General features: G+C 41.8%; 1 long non-coding RNA gene across 2 annotated transcripts in view; it reads left to right on the forward strand.

The window, feature by feature from the left end:
• The window catches only part of LOC140200366 (uncharacterized), a 46,108-nt gene that overhangs the window by 8,959 nt on the left and 23,316 nt on the right, over positions 1–13,833 (forward strand). For both annotated transcript variants that reach the window (XR_011886612.1, XR_011886611.1), the window contains exon 2: positions 10,766–10,873. This is a non-coding gene — a long non-coding RNA (uncharacterized lncRNA). The remainder of the gene's footprint in view (positions 1–10,765; positions 10,874–13,833) is intronic.

A 13,833-nucleotide genomic window follows, 5' to 3' on the forward strand; every position in this document is an offset into this window, starting at 1 on the left:
AATTATTCAGTTGGTCTGCCATGTCCTTGCTCCTCATAATCAATTCACCTGTTTCTGTCTGTAGGGGACCTACATTTGTCTTTACCAGTCTTTTCCTTTTAACATATCTATAAAAGCTTTTACAGTCAGTTTTTATGTTCCCTGCCAGTTTTCTCTCATAATCTTTTTTCCCCTTCCTAATTAAGCCCTTTGTCCTCCTCTGCTGAACTTTGAATTTCTCCCAGTCCTCAGGTGAACCACCTTTTCTGGCTAATTTGTATGCTTCTTCTTTGGAATTGATACTATCCCTAATTTCTCTTGTCAGCCACGGGTGCACTACCTTCCTTGATTTATTCTTTTGCCAAACTGGGATGAACACTTGTTGCAGTTCATCCATGCAATCTTTAAATGCTTGCTATTGCATATCCACTGTCAATCCCTTAAGTGTCATTTGCCAGTCTATCTTAGCTAATTCACCTTCAAATTTACCCCTCTTTAAGTTCAGAACCTTTGTTTCTGAATTAACTATATCACTTTCCATCTTAATGAAGAATTCCACCATATTATGGTCACTCTTACCCAAGGGGCCTCTCACGACAAGATTGCTAATTAACCCTTCCTCATTGCTCAAAACCCAGTCTAGAATAGCCTGCTCTCTAGTCGGTTCCTCGACATGTTGGTTCAAAAAACCATCCCGCATACATTCCAAGAAATCCTCTTCCTCAGCACCTTTACAAATTTGGTTCACCCAATCTACATGTAGATTGAAGTCACCCATTATAACTGCTGTTCCTTTATTGCACACATTTCTAATTTCCTGTTTAATACCATCTCCGACCTCACTACTACTGTTAGGTGGCCTGTACACAACTCCCACCAGCGTTTTCTGCCCCTTAGTGTTATGCAGCTCTACTCATATCGATTCCACATCTTCCCGGCTTATGTCCTTCCTTTCTATTGTGTTAATCTCATCTTTAACCAGCAACGCCACCCCACCTCCTTTTCTTTCATGTCTATCCCTCCTGAATATTGAATATCCCTGAACATTGAGCTCCCATCCTTGGTCACCCTGGAGCCATGTCTCTGTGATCCCAACTATGTCATATTCATTAATAACAATCTGCACTTTCAATTCATCCACCTTGTTACGAATGGTCCTTGCATTGACACACAAAGCCTTCAGGCGCTCTTTTACAACTCTCTTAGCCCTTATACAATTATGTTGAAAAGTGGCCCTTTTTGATGCTTGCCCTGGATTTGTCAGCCTGCCACTTTTACTTTTCTCCTTACCACTTTTTGCTTCTACCCTCACTTTACACCCCTCTGACTCTCTGCACTGGTTCCCATCCCCCTGTTGTGAACTAACCTCCTCTTGCCTAGCCTCTTTAATTTGATTCCCACCCCCCAACCATTCTAGTTTAAAGTCACCTCAGTAGCCCTCACTAATCTCCCTGCCAGGATATTGGTCCCCCTCGGAAGGCTGATAAGTCCCCGGGACCTGATGGTCTGCATCCCAGGGTACTTTAGAAATCGTGGGCGCATTGGTAATTATTTTCCAATGACAGAAATATTTAAAATGTCGCTGTCTACAGGTGAGGTGCTGGAGGATTGGAGAGTGGTTCATGTTGTTCCATTGTTTAAAAAAGGATCGAAAATTAAGCCGGGAAATTATAGGCCAGTAAGTTTAACGTCGGTAATAGGTAAGTTATTGGAGGGAGTACTAAGAGACAGAATCTACACGCATTTGGATAGACAGGGACTTATTAGGGAGAGTCAACATGGCTTTGTGCGTGGCAGGTCATTTTTGACCAATCTATTGGAGTTTTTCGAGGAGGTTACCAGGAAAGTGGATGAAGGGAAGGCAGTGGATATTGTCTACATGGACTTCAGTAAGGCCTTTGACAAGGTCCCGCATGGGAGGTTAGTTAGGAAAATTCAGTCGCTAGGTATACATGGAGAGGTGGGAAATTGGATCAGACATTGGCTCAATGGGAGAAGCCAAAGAGTGGTAGTAGAGAATTGCTTCTCCGAGTGGAGGCCTGTGACTAGTGGTGTGCCACAGGGATCAGTGCTGCGTCCATTGTTATTTGTCATCTATATCAATGATCTGGATCAGCAAATTTGCTGATGATACAAAGATTGGAGGTGTAGTAGACAGTGAGGAAGGTTTTCAAAGCTTGCAGAGGGACTTGGACCAGCTGGAAAAATGGGCTGAAAAATGGCAGATGGGATTTAATGCAGACAAGTGTGAGGTATTGCACGTTGGAAGGACAAACCAAGGTAGAACATACAGGGTTAATGGTAAGGCACTGAGGAGTGCAGTGGAACAGAGGGATCTGGGAATACAGATACAAAATTCCCTAAAAGTGGCGTCACAGGTAGATAGGGTCGTAAAGAGAGCTTTTGGTTCATTGGCCTTTATTAATCGAAGTACTGAGTATAAGAGCTGGAATGTTATGATGAGGTTGTATAAGGTATTGGTGAGGCCGAATCTGGAGTATTGTGTTCAGTTTTGGTCACCAAATTACAGGAAGGATATAAATAAGGTTGAAAGAGTACAGAGAAGGTTTACAAGGTTGTTGCCGGGACTTGAGAAACTCAGTTACAGAGAAAGGTTGAATAGGTTAGGACTTTATTCCCTGGAGCGTAGAAGAATGAGGGGAGATTTGATAGAGGTGTATAAAATTATGATGGGTATAGATAGAGTGAACGCAAGCAGGCTTTTTCCACTGAGGCAAGGGGAGAAAAAAACCAGAGGACATGGGTTAAGGGTGAGGGGGGAAAAGTTTAAAGGGAACATTAGGGGGGGCTTCTTCACACAGAGAGTGGTGGGAGTATGGAATGAGCTGCCAGACGAGGTAGTAAATGTGGGTTCTTTTTTAACATTTAAGAATAAATTGGACAGATACATGGATGGGAGGTGGATGGAGAGATATGGTCCGTGTGCAGGTCAGTAGGACTAGGCAGAAAATGGTTTGGCACAGCCAAGAAGGGCCAAAAGGCCTGTTTCTGTGCTTTAGTTTCTATGGTTCTATAGATTCAGGATCAGTTCCTGTGGATTGGAGGGTGGCTAATGTTATCCCACTTATCAAGAAAGGAGGAAGAGAGAAAACAAGAAAATATAGACCGGTTAGCCTGATATCAGTGGTGGGAAGGATGCTGGAGTCAATTATAAAAGATGAAATTATGACACATTTGGATAGCAGTAACAGGATCGGTCTGAGTCAGCATGGATTTATGAAGGGGAAATCGTGTTTGACTAATCTTCTGGATTTTTTTGAGGGTGTAACTATTCAAATGGACAAGGGAGAGCCAGTGGATGTAGTGTACCTGCACTTTCAGAAAGCCTTTGATAAAGTCCCAAATAGGAGATTAGTGGGCAAAATTAGGGCACATGGTATTGGGGGCAGAGTACTGACATGGATTGAAAATTGGCTGGCTGACAGGAAACAAAGAGTAGCGATTAAGGGGTCCCTATTGGAATGGCAGGTGGTAACCAGTGGGGTACCGCAGGGTTCAGTGTTGGGACCGCAGCTGTTTACAATATACATTAATGATTTAGATGAGGGGATTAAAAGTAACATTAGCAAATTTGCAGATGACACAAAACTGGGTGGCAGTGTGAGATGTGAGGAGGATGTTGAGATAATGCAGGATGACTTGGACAGGTTGGGTGAGTGGGCAGATGCATGGCAGATGCAGTTTAATGTGGATAAATGTGAGGTTATCCACTTTGTGGCAAGAACAAGAACGCAGATTACTATTTGAATGGTGTCAAGTTAGGAAAAGGGGAAGTACAACGAGATCTTGGTGTCCTTGTTCATCAGTCACTGAAAGCAAGCATGCAGGTACAGCAGGCAGTGAAGAAAGCTAATGGCATGCTGGCCTTCATAACAAGGGGAATTGGGTATAGGAGCAAAGAGGTCCTTCTGCAGCTGTACAGGGTCCTGGTGAGACCACACCTGGAGTATTGTGTGCAATTTTGGTCTCCAAATTTGAGGAAGGACATTCTTGCTGTTGAAGGAGTGCAGCGTAGGTACACCAGGTTAATTTCTGGGATGGCAGGACTGTCATATGTTGAACGATTGGAGCGACTGGTCTTGTATACACTGGAATTTAGAAGGATGAGAGGGGACCTGATTGAAACATATAAAATTATTAGAGGATTGGATACGCCGGAGGCAGGAAGCAGGTTCCCGCTGATGGGTGAGTCCAGAACCAGAGGCCACAGTTTAAGAATAAGGGGTAGGCCATTTAGAACAGAGTTGAGGAAAAGCTTTTTCACCCCAGAGAGTGGTGGATATGTGGAATGCTCTGCCCCAGAAGGCAGTGAAGGCCAAGTCTCCAGATGCTTTCAAGAAAGAGATGGATAGAGCTCTTAAAGATAGCGGAATCAAAGATTATGGGGATAAGGCAGGAACTGGATACTGATTGTGGATGATCAGCCATGATCACAGTGAATGGCGGTGCTGGCTCAAAGGGCCGAATGGCCTACTCCTGCACCTATTGTCTATTGTCTATTGTCTAGAGGGCGACTTCCTCAGTGCCTTTAGGCCACAAATAGTGGGCTGAGCCCCCGAAGCATACAAGAGGGTAGGAATCACTCTGGCCTGGGAGACCATGTGCTCGTGGGGTTTTGCACAGGGACACAAGAGGCTACAAACAGTGGTGGACTCAACAGTTCCAGCTCTCCCCACCAAGAAAAATATCTACAAGAGATGATGCCTCAGGAAGGCAACATCTCCAGTATCTGGGATGTGCTCTTTTCTCATTGCTGTTGTCGGGCAGGAGGTACAGATGCATGAAAACCCACACCTCAAGGTTTAATAAGCTTCTTCCCCACTTGAACCGACCCAAAAATCCCTGCTTCCCCACCTTGTACTAATTGTCATTTTGTTTTTTTTTGTTTCGTCGAGCAAGTTATGAATAATTTATATTAATTGAAGTTGATGTAATTGATTTCTGTCACATTTAATGTACTAAACAGTTGCTGCAAAAAGCTGATTTTCATGTCATTTATACCCTGGGTACATCTGTCCATAACAACAAATGTGAACTTGGAACATTGATCTTCCAGCTTTGGCCAGACCACAGAGCAGATGATAGTGACATTCACCATTGATCTCACTCTGCTGAGGTATGGCATGCTGGGGATGGTCTACATTTCCCTAGATCTTAGTGTAAACATTCAGCGTCAGGGTCTTATGAAGTGCAGCAGGGACCTTCACCTTACATATGGGAGAAAGAATCTGCGGTCTGGGCAGAGGACTCCTGGCCAAAGAAATGGAAGGCAAGAACAGTTGGAGTCTGCAACTTTTGATGCATTAAAGAAAGGAGAAAAATCATCGTCTGCAGCATTGAATGAGGAAGAGAATAAAGTGGAACTGTGAACCCTCAACAACTTTGAGCCTAGAGCAGCGGTCCCCAACCACTGAGCCTCGGACTGGTGCCGGGCCACAAAGCACGTGCTACCGGGCCGCGAAGAAACAATATGATTTGGTGATATGAGTCAGCTGCACCTTTCCTCATTCCCTGTCACGCCCACTGTTGAGCCATTACCCGTGCATCGTCCATGTCAGTGTGGGAAGGAGATCAACTCCTCGAGCTTGCAAATGACGACGGGCTGAAAAGTCTGTTTGACATAACATCTCTGCCGGCATTCTGGATCAAAGTCAAGGCTAAATATCCTGAGATAGCCATGAAAGCACTGAAAATGTTGCTTCCATTTCCAACATATCTCTGTAATGAATGCAACGAAAACTAATCTGCTGAATAGACTGGACATAAGGAACCCCCTTTGAGTATCGCTGTCTCCCATCACCATTCGATGGGACCGTCTTTTTGCAGGGAAACAAGCCCAGGGCTCCCACTGATTCAGCGATATTGGTGTGTTGCAATGATTTTATATATTCATACGGGGAAAATATGTGCTGTGTGTTTAATATCCAAACATTACTTAAAATATTATGATGCTATTGACTTGTAAGTGACTTATATAACCATATAACAATTACAGCACGGAAACAGGCCATCTCTGCCCTTCTAGTCTGTGCCGAACGCTACTCTCACCTAGTCCCACCGACCTGCAGTCAGCCCATAACCCTGCATTCCTTTCCTGTCCATATACATGTCCAATTTTTCTTTAAATGATCATATCAAACCTGCCTCTACCACTTCTACTGCAAGTTCGTTCAACACTTACTTCAAGTTCCCCTGATAATTGACTTATCACTATATTCATGCGAGGAAAATACGCGCTGTGTGTTTAATATTAAATTCGTTTGATAAACTCTTTTAGAAACAAGATTCATTGTATTAGCCACTTATATTCCAGTCGTGATTAACACACTCCCACCACCCGCCGAACAGAATCACCAAGAACGATTTGTAGGAAAAAAATCGGCACGTACATGCATGCGCACTGGTGCCCGTGCAAAGCTTCATGGTCATTGTAGTCTTTCTCAGGGTAAACACAACATATTTGACTGCTACTCTTGTCTGTTGGCAACCCTACCCCCCCGCCCCCGGTCGGCCGGTCCGCAAGAATATTGTCAATAATAAACCGGTCCGCATTGCAAAAGGTGTTGGGGACCCCTGGCCTAGAGTGAACGGGTTGGTTGATGAGAGAGGTCAAGGGTATGCATGTGTTGACTTACAGCATTAAACAGAGGTGTCAGGATCAGATGGGAAACACTGTGATGGCTATTCACCTTCCAGGGCCCAAGAGACATTTTGCTAACCTCAGCTTTCTTGCTCAACAGCACAACATTCCCAAGGGTCAGATGTTTGTGACAAAGTTAAACTTCTAACCAATATTCCTTTACTCAGGTTCTTGGTGTAACCAATTAAACAGTGAGGTCTAAGCAACACACACTGAGTGAACTCAGCAGGCCAGGGAGCATCTAAGGAAAATAGTAAACTATCGAGGTTTCCAGCCAAGACCCTTCATCTCAATTCGCAGGGTTGACAGTCCTGATGAGGGGTCTTGGCCAGAAACACTGACTGTTTACTCTTTTTCACAGGTACTGTCTGGCCTGCTGTGGTCCTCCAGCATTTTGTTCATTCGTTTTTAAATCTTTTTTATTAATATAATCTTCTACAGCTATAAAATACAGAGATTCAGCAAATTAGTATATATATAATTAATTAAGCTGAAGAAAAAAAACCATATATGTACTAATGAAAAAAAAAATTTTAAAGAAAAAGAAGGAAAAAAGAGAACCCCAGTTAACTAAAAAAAAAACCCCACTAATTATAAAACAAAAAAAAAGAGAAAAAACCCATTAGGAACCAACTCCCGGAGCGATACATCTTACAGTCATTTATATATATAAAAAAAGAAAAAGAAAACAACAACCACCAAATCACATTTATGTAATATAAAATTGGAATGATAGCATGTAAATTGATTCAAATTAAATGATAATATTTAGCAAAAGAGCCCCACCTTCTCTCAAAATCAAATTGGGGATCAAAAGTTCTACTTCTAATTTTTTCCAAACTAAGACATAACATTACTTGGGAAAACCGTTGAGTTAGTGTAGGAGCAGAGGTATCTTTCAACATTTTGATTGTGTTACTTCGATTTCCAGTATTTGCAGATTTTCTCATGTTTGTGAATCAGCGAGGTCTTGTTTAATCAATGTATAGAAATGGAGTTATGTTCATTGTCCCAGCAAAGGTATCTGAAAAGTATCACACGTAAATAATGTCAACTAGTAGCAAAACAGTATAAATGTTAGAAAGCATCTGGTACTGTTCAAATTGACAAGGAGAATTACAGAAAGATGGGGTGACAGAAAGAATATCTAGAATTCTTTCCACAACCTTTGGTTTCTGTGACAGATGACTTGTTCATCTGCAACCTGTTGGTGAGTTCTTTTAGTTTATAAGAAGTGTATCTTTGTTGGAAATCATTTGTAATTTATAAATCTTTTGTAATTCAGAAGCATTTTATAAATCAGAAATCCTCTGTGATTTTCAAATGTGTGTTAAGAACTATTTGTCTAAATTTAAACATGTTTCATTAAAAATAAAATAAATTGTTTAAACAAATTAAAAATCTTTGGGAACAAGATTTACAGACTTCCATTTCTGAGGAAACTTGGATTCAAATTTTTAAATTGGTCAACATTTCATCGTTATGTGCCCGTCACTCTCTCCTTCAATTTAAAGTGATCCATAGGGCCCATATGACTAAGGATAAGTTGTCTAGTTTTTATTTAGATATATCTCTGTATTGTGATAAATGTAATAATGGAGAAGCTTCACTCATTCATATGTTTTGGACATGTCCGAGTCTTGCAAAATATTGGAAAGTATTTCAAACCTTTTTGATACTTTTTAAAGTAAATTTCAAGCCTAATCCTTTGACCGCTTTGTTTGGTATTGTTGGAGGAAAGGATAATATTTTGAAGCCATCTGACTTGCACATTTTGGCTTTTATGTCTCTTATGGCCAGAAGGGCGCTCTTGCTTAAATGGGAAGATGTGGCCTCTCCTATTCACGCCCAATGGTTATGTGATGTGATGTCATGTTTAGATTTAGAGAAGATTCGATGTTCAATCTTTGTATCTAATCAAGGCTTTCAAACATTGTGGGGACCCTTTTTTTGAATTATTTTCAAAACCTTTGATTTGCTGTTAAAGCACAGATGATGACTAACAATCTTTTTTCTTTTTTTTCTATTAATCAGTTTCAGTCTTGGTAGTGGGTTAGATTTTTTTAATATAAAAAATTATTATTTTTCAATGTTATGAACTAACTGATTTGTATGAATATAGGGTAAGGAGTCTTTATATGTGATTTAGTTTAATGTATTGACATATATATTTTTCCTGTACTTTGTATTCTTATATATAAATTAATAAAAATATTGGAAAAGAACTATTTTGTTAGCTGGAAAATAACTCTTCCTTGGTAGGGATGGGGAGACCCACAACCCAAATAGTGGGTATTGGCAGCTAGACCTCGCCACAGAGACTAGACAGGGAAGTAAGTTGGTCTTTGAAGAGTAGATTGATATACAACAACCTCCTGTAGTAAGGATACCTATATCTGATAGGCTTAAAATCTCCTTCTGTGTTCAGGGCTTTGCAGATAGTGAACTCAATTCCATCACAACACTGCCTGAGTACAAACTGGATTGTTGGAGTATACCTGTGATCTTAGCTAGGCCCAAATTGTGAGGGTTGGGATTTGAATAGAAATCTATGTGATATGAACATAGATCATCTCCTTCTTGAAGATGAGAAAGGAAAGAGAAATCACTGGTATTCTGTAAGGCAAAAGGAAGCCCTGCAGGGGGACAGATTCCCCTCCCTATTTCAAAGGATAATTCACATTGTGGCTCCACCGTCCACCTTTCTGCCCCCACCAGCTACTCCCCGTCCATCCTATGGCACTTCCCAATGCTACACCTGTCCTTTCACCCCTTCTCTTTGCAGGAGCCAGGAATCCAAATGTTCTTTCCAGCTGAAGCAGCAATCCATGGGTACTTCTTCCAATCTAGAGCACTGCATTGAGTGATGACAGCTGTGCTCCCCTCCGTACTGGAGGAGCAGGCCATGGCTCGGGATATTGCTTTGCACAGCACACTTCCCATCACGTTAAACTGCCATCACATTCCCATTCTGACCTAACACTCTGTGGCTTCCTACAAGTCTGAGCAGCATCATCTTCTTCGATCAGCATTGAACTGTCTAACTTTTCTCTATCAGTATCAGAACTAGACATTTCTGCCTTTTTGACTTAGATTTTCTCTTCCAGGTTGCATCATCTGTGCTGTTGGGCATGTCCCAGAGCCTTTCTGTTAGCAATGCATGACACAGACAAGAAGTATACGGACTTCTCACCTAAACCCCTTTGGTCTAACCCCATCAGCAGTATTCCTTTTGTTCTACACATCCCCTTCCCCCACCTCTCTGCAATTGAAAACAAACTTGTCTTCCGTCTTTCCCAGTCCTGGATCTCAGATGTTAATATTGTTTCTCCCACCAAAGATGTTGCCTGACCTACCGAGTGTCTCCAGTACTTCCCTGTTTTTATTTCACCAGCCCTACAATAATCCTTTACAACTCTTAAACACTTATAAAAGTTTTGTTCTGCTGTTTTCTGTTTCGTTATCATTTATTTATCAGATGTGACCAATGAGACTAACTTGTTAGCTCTCCAAATGGGAACACACTGATGGCAGAGTGCAAATAGTTATTGAGTCAATCAGTAGGGTAACAGGCCCTTCGGCCCAACATATCCATGCTGACCCAGATACCAGTCTAACTAGTCCCATTTGCTCATATTTGATCCACATCCCTATAAACATTTTCCATCCATGTACCTGACCAAATATCTTTTAAATATTGTCATTATATGAGCCTCCACCAGTTCCTCTGGTCACTTGTTCCATGTATATACCACTCCCTGTTAAAAAAAATAAGTTACCCCTCAGGTTCCTATTAAATCTTTTTGTGAAGTTGTGTTCTCAAGTTTTTGATTCCCCAGTTCTGGGAAAATTGTGCATTTACCCATCCACGTCTCATGATTTTACACACCTCTATAAGATCGCCCCTCATTCTCCTCTGCTCCAAGGAGTAAAGCCTTAGCCAGTTCACAGTCCTCTAAGTCCTGATGATATTCACACAAATATTTTCTGCACTCTTTCCAGCTTAATGGTATCTTTCCTAAATTAAGTTGGCCAGAAATGAACACAATACTCCAATTTGCAATTTGACTTGACTGGGGTAATTTTTCAAAATCTTTCTTTAACCCTGTTGGATTAATGTACCAGCTCCAGGGATGACACCCTACATGTTGCCAGTGGGAAGCTGGATGATGAGGCCATGCTGCAGATGGTCGGGAATGTATCTGTCACACCTCACATAACAGGTGTTCCCAGGTGAGTGAGACTGGACTGACGAATTAGGCTTCAAGGTGAAGTGGTGAGTGGGTTTGATGGCGTCCAACCACAGGATTCAGGGATATCTGCTGGGACAGCACACCAGTGAATCGAGAGGAGACGCAAGGCAACAGGTTAAAATGTCCCGACAAATGAGAAGTAATTTTGGCAAAATGTTAGTTAATCAATACTAACCTCAGCAGGAGCTGTACCTCATTGTTGGGCAAAACCAACCCTGACACCAATATTCCTTTAGCTATCAAAATGGGTAAGTTGCTTTATTCAATAGCCAATAAAACACCGGTTGCAGAAGCCACAACCAGAAATTGATCGTAACTCTTCCTTCTTCCCCACCCATAGTTGCTAAGATGAACTCCAGCACAACAAATGCCAATTCATCCAAACTCAATTAACTCAGACCTCGATTTCTGTCAATGGGCCAACTCCATATTGGATTCAAGTTCATACAGGAAATCACATTAAACACGAGTGTAAAAGAGAACAAAATAATTGTTACTCCAAATCCAATGCAGCACAAAAAAAATGAAAGAGGAAGAACACAATACTAATAAAAAACACAATAAATACATAAGGTAGTATATATAAATAGATGGATTGTATGTCCATATAGTGGTGCTGGGCTGTACATAAGGTGATTGACTAGAAATAATAAAGTAGTGGTGGAGTTAGTGGGTGGAGGTGTTGATCAGCCTTACTGCTTGGAGAAGGTAACTGCTTTTCAGGCTGGTGATCCTGGTGTGGATGCTACGTAGCCTCCTCCCTGATGGGAGTGGGGAAAACAATCCACGGCAGGCTGGGTAGGATCCATTGTGATGTTATTGGCCCTCTCCCGTATGTGTGTATTTGATGGGAAGAAAGCCGGTGCCTGCCTTCAATCATCCTTCAGAAGAAAAAGGGCAAATCATAATTCTACAGAGATTAACCTAAAGGGAGACATATTTAGACCAAATCATAATTTGATTAGAGCAGGGGTTCCCAAACTTTTTAATTCCACGGATCAATACCATTAAGCAAGGCGTCCAGGATGGGAAACCCTGGATTAAAGGAAGAATTTAGTGGAAATTTCCTGCCAAATTTACTGTTTGTACTGTATCCTGAATACAGTCAAGTTACTCGAGCAACGTGTATATACGTCATAAAAGATGATACACTTTATACTAACATCACTATTTGGACCCATGCAAAACAAAATGATCATTTCAGTGAGTTACTAGATGGCCATGAATTCCAACTGTGCCTTCAATAAAGAAAGAAAACCAGTCTCAGAAACACAAATAGCTTGATGAGAATTACCTTGTTGCTTCTCATTCAGATATCAAGGTCCATGCTGCAATGGGAACCCATGATACCCATCCAAAAAGCCAGCTACCTGCTACTGGCCATATCATTTACTATCAAAATGCAGAGTTGTGGAGCCAGTGGATGTGAGTTCAACTCCCACCTTTCTGAAAGGTACATTTTGTCTGATAATAGCTGGTCCAGGAACTGCAAGTTGTTGTCAGTGCTTCTTTACTACCTGTCCGTAAAACACCATTGAAAATTACCTGGCTTTTAAAAGCAGCTTGATAGTTCAACATTGTAATGCAACACAATATTGATTTGCCCTGTACAACCTTGTGGCTGCCTGTAAGGAGACAATTCTCAAGGTTGCATAATGCATATAATAAGTGTGCCTTGAACTTTGAAGCTCCTGCTGCTGGCCTTCCCATTGTTCTTGTTCATCTCATAGTCATAGTCATACTTTATTGATCCTGGGGGAAATTGGTTTTTGTTACAGTTGCACCATAAATAATTAAATAGTGATAAAACCATAAATAATTAAATAGTAATATGTAAATTATGCCAGGAAATAAGTCCAGGACCAGCCTATTGGCTCAGGGTGTCTGACCCTCCAAGGGAGGAGTTGTAAAGTTTGATGGCCACAGGCAGGAATGACTTCCTATGATGCTCTGTGCTGCATCTCGGAGGAATGAATCTCTGGCTGAATGTACTCCTGTGCCCAACCAGTACATTATGTAGTGGATGGGAAACATTGACCAAAATGGCATGCAACTTGGACAGCATCCTCTTTACAGACACCACCGTGAGAGAGTCCAGTTCCATCCCCACAACATCACTGGCCTTACAAATGAGTTTGTTGATTCTGTTGGTGTCTGCTACCCTCAGCCTGCTGCCCCAGCACACAACAGCAAACATGATCATACTGGCCACCACAGACTCGTAGAAAATCCTCAGCATCGTCCGGCAGATGTTGAAGGACCTCAGTCTCCTCAGGAAATAGAGACGGCTCTGACCCTTCTTGTAGACAGCCTCAGTATTCTCTGACCAGTCCAGTTTATTGTCAATTCGTATCCCCAGGTATTTGTAATCCTCCACCATGTCCACACTGACCACCTGGATGGAAACAGGGGTCACCGGTACCTTAGCTCTTCTCAGGTCTACCACCAGCTCCTTAGTCTTTTTCACATTAAGCTGCAGATAATGCAAAGTGATAGAAAAATTATCTGAGCTGGCAGAGCTGAGCACACATCATTTTAAAAGAAACCATTCAGGAACGTGAGAAGAATGGACTGGCAGTACAAGCAGAATCATTGCACCTAAGTGGAAAGAATATCTGGCTGCAAATCAGATTGACTGATCCCTGTTTTAACACATAAAGCAGTTTGACCCAGAATAGATCACACCAGCAATAATTTCTGGGTGAAATATTTCCTTCAATACTTCAACCACGAGCATGGTCTGATTCTGAGGTCAGCGCTGGGTCTCAAACTCCAGGCTGATGTTAACATCCACACAAACGCATCCTTCAGCAAGAATGACAGCATAGCAATTTTGATTATAAACCATTTGTCGCATTTTTTTTTTTAAAAACAGGCCCCTTCAAGGCCCAGAGAAACAGAAACCAGTTGCACTCTGACACCAGTCTCCTGTGTGTTCAG

The sequence above is a fragment of the Mobula birostris genome, chromosome 7, assembly GCF_030028105.1.
Source record: "Mobula birostris isolate sMobBir1 chromosome 7, sMobBir1.hap1, whole genome shotgun sequence".
NCBI classification, from domain to species: domain Eukaryota; kingdom Metazoa; phylum Chordata; class Chondrichthyes; order Myliobatiformes; family Myliobatidae; genus Mobula; species Mobula birostris.